The 3,402-nt window shown below is 32.9% G+C and overlaps 1 pseudogene; it reads right to left on the bottom strand.

Annotated features, from left to right (window-relative positions):
• Window positions 1-2,856: 2,856 nt before the first annotated feature.
• LOC112484446 lies at window positions 2,857-2,975 on the bottom strand (annotated as a pseudogene).
• Between the last annotated feature and the right edge of the window lie 427 nt (window positions 2,976-3,402).

Here is a 3,402-nt window from a genome sequence, read left to right as displayed (position 1 = left end):
AAGGCATTTTTGGTACTGATTCACAATAATGGTTAATTTCTTTATTAGTGATAATTTGTAAAAGACTTTAATAGTTAGGAATGACAAGCCTTAGTTTTTAAAATCACAAAGATCAATGTAAAGCCTATCATTTGAGTCCTAATAAAGTTATCAATGTATTTTTATATTTGGGAGATTTGATTGAAAGAATTTAGTTAACTCCAGTTTCAACATAAACTAACACCATAATGCTTTCAACAATGACAACAAGAACAACAACAAAAACTGGCATAATTTGAAGATTCTTTTTATTAAAAGTTAAAAGTACAGTGTCTGGAAAAAAGAAATAAAAAGAATCCCTATACTTGTTCTGATAACATCACAGCTGTAGTACTGAATTTAGTTCTGAACATCATATTTATAAGAAGATGGAAAGTGGTGTAATGTCTGAAAATTATTTTAAGTTTAAAGTATTAGGAGTCACTGGAGAAAAGACAGGAAAGGAAAGAGTAAAAGGAAAAGACATCATATGCAAACTTTCCTAGAATTATATGGTGGTCAAATCAAGGTTCAGCAATGTAGATTAATTTCCTTGTCTGCTAATGAGGAACCTGTATTCAATCATTAATTTATTCATTCATTCAACAGTTTTTGAGTACCACTACATGCTAAGCATTGTACTGGGTACTGTAGATATGGAGGTGAACAAAACTGTAGATTTGGAAGTAAACATTTGGTTATATTGAAGCATTATTACTTAATAAGAATTGTTACAAAATTCCCATCTTCATGGAACTCTCATTGCTCTTTTGCTTCTTGAAATGTAAATGTTCAGAGTAAATCGCTATCTTTAATTTTAACTTGAGCTAAAAATATTAGTAATATTTTAGTTATGACCATCATTGGCTACAAAAATGCTATGGAATCTCTTTCTGTGGAACTTCAGTTTCCTGCTATGCAGACATTTCATCTGCCTTTGAAATTAAAGCCAACATAGAACACATGATTCCATCATCTGGATAAGTAACTAGGAGAAAAAAAACAGTTAACTTTACTGAACAAGGGCTAACAAAAATATTGAGTCTGTAGAGGTTCATCTGAAATTGGACAACCCACCTTTCTCAAACTTTGATTTCAACTTTCACATGTGCATTCGCACCATGTGTTGCATGGGTCAGTGGACTCAAACCACATGGTGTGTAAGGTAGTTAATATTATCAAAGGAGCATCTGGTTAATGAGAATTCCGTTCTTGAACATTTAATTGAAGATTGGGAATTCCTTCCAAGACACCTAGATTCAGCAAGTTATCATTTTTATCAATATGAGCTAAAACCGCTTATTATTCTCCCTTTTTGCAAATAAAATGTCAGAAATTAATAAGTAGCACTCTCAGAGTTTCCACATTTAGTATATGAATGGGTGTAGACTTATAAGCAACCATACACACCTCCATAAATAATATAATGCAAAAGCAAGTTATGCAAATATGGTCTAAAATTGTGTTTTATAATACGCAAACATTTGATTATATTTCACTAATATTACTTAAGTATAGCCTATTTGAAATATTATATCCTCATTTTGAGGAATATTCCTCTGCTCAAAGTTGTTTTCTCCTTTTGTTTCATAAGAAAATTCACTATATAGTCTGTTGCAGGCAAGAGCACAGAGGCTGAGAAAAGTGAAATGACTTCTCTAAAGTTGCACAGCTAATAAGGAGATGAGTGAGGATTTAAATGTGTGGTTTTCTGACTAGAGTGCCCAGGAGTTTCGTTTACTTTTCAATTATCCCCAGATTTCTGGCTTCCCTGTTTGTCCTGAACTAATATGGGTTTCCGAGGTGTTTTTTTTTTTCTGTTTTCTGTGCATCAGCATTAAGTTAGATATTAGAACAAAGAGAATGTTTTCAGGAGTGGAACTCTCCTCTTAACGCGCACGCACATACAGACACTGATAGGTTCTCCAGAGGAAGAGTAATTTAAGAAAGTTAGATCTTCAAACAAAAATAAAAATCCTGCCTGCAAAAGTTTGCCTTTGAATTGATCTTACCTTTTTCACTATTTTCTAGAAGAGATGCAACCGTATTTAATATGGTCTAGACATTTTTGAAGGGGGAAAAATGATCCATGTAGAAATATAGTGGTGATGTTTCCTCAATTCAAATATGGGAATAATTTTTAGTTGACTTGTCGAGAACTTTTATTGAAATGTAACACTCATAACAGGAAAAAGTGCACAAATTAGAAGTGTGCAACTTGATTTTGTACACCCATGTAAGCAGCACTCAACTAAAAAAGAGTATATCATCAGTACCCAAGGAGCCTCTGTTGTGGCCTCATCCAGTCTCATGACTCCACAGGATAATCATGATGTTGACACCATAAGTTAGTTTTTCCCTGTTTCTAATTTCAGATAAATGGAATTTATAGTATGTATGTGTATAGTGTTTTCATTCAACATTATTTTTGTAAGATGTCTCCATTTTTGTTATGTGATTGTAGCTTGTTTGTTTTCATTGCTGTACAGCATTCTATTGAGTGAATATATTAAAACTTATGTTTTCTGCTCTTGATGGACATTTTGGTAGTTTTCAGTTTGGAGTTATCACATTCTTACTCATATATTTCGATGGATATATGTATACATTTTTGTTAGGTAAGTACTTAACAGAGTGATATTGTCCAATATATTCGGAAAGATTGCTCAATTTTGGTATAAACAAAATAAAGCAGGTCTTTGTGTTAAAAGATATCTCTTTATCTTTTATTATTATCATTTATTTATTTATTTTTTTTAGGTGAGGCAATCCTTGGTTGACCTCACAGATTGCAAGGACATTGTCAGCTTACGATACCTTATTTTTCAAAAATTTTTATGCCTACAGCATTTAGTCTTCCTAGGTGGTCTTCCATCCTAGTACTAATCAGGCCTGACCCTGCTTAGCTTCTGAGATCAGATGGGATCGGACTTGTTCAAGGTAGCATTGCTGTAGATAATATCTCTTTATCTTTATATGTGTTTTAATTGTTGTTTCATATACATATAAAAATGACATTTATTAAGATTTTTTGACAAATCAAGAAAAACTAAGAAAAAAACAATGTAAGATTGCTTATATCACCTATCACTTAGAGATAATAATCACGTTTAATGTTTTCATAGTCTTTTACTATGTGATGTGTCATAAAAAGGATTGTTTGGAATGGTGAGATAAAGACAGCCAGTGGTGTTAGAGAAACCAAGGATAAATCTTTTAAAATAAAGTTGTCAAACACTGAGGTGAGACCAAGAAAGGAAACATTTAAATCAAGGGTCTCCAACTCCAGAGCCATGGACCGGTTCCTGGTCTGTAGCCTGTTAGGAACAGGGCCTCACAGCAGGAGATGAGCGTCAGGCATGCAAGTGAAGCTTCATCTGTATT

Source organism: Pteropus alecto, unplaced genomic scaffold (assembly GCF_000325575.1).
Source record: "Pteropus alecto unplaced genomic scaffold, ASM32557v1 scaffold75, whole genome shotgun sequence".
Lineage (NCBI taxonomy): Eukaryota > Metazoa > Chordata > Mammalia > Chiroptera > Pteropodidae > Pteropus > Pteropus alecto.
This window is presented reverse-complemented; position numbering and strand designations above follow the sequence as displayed.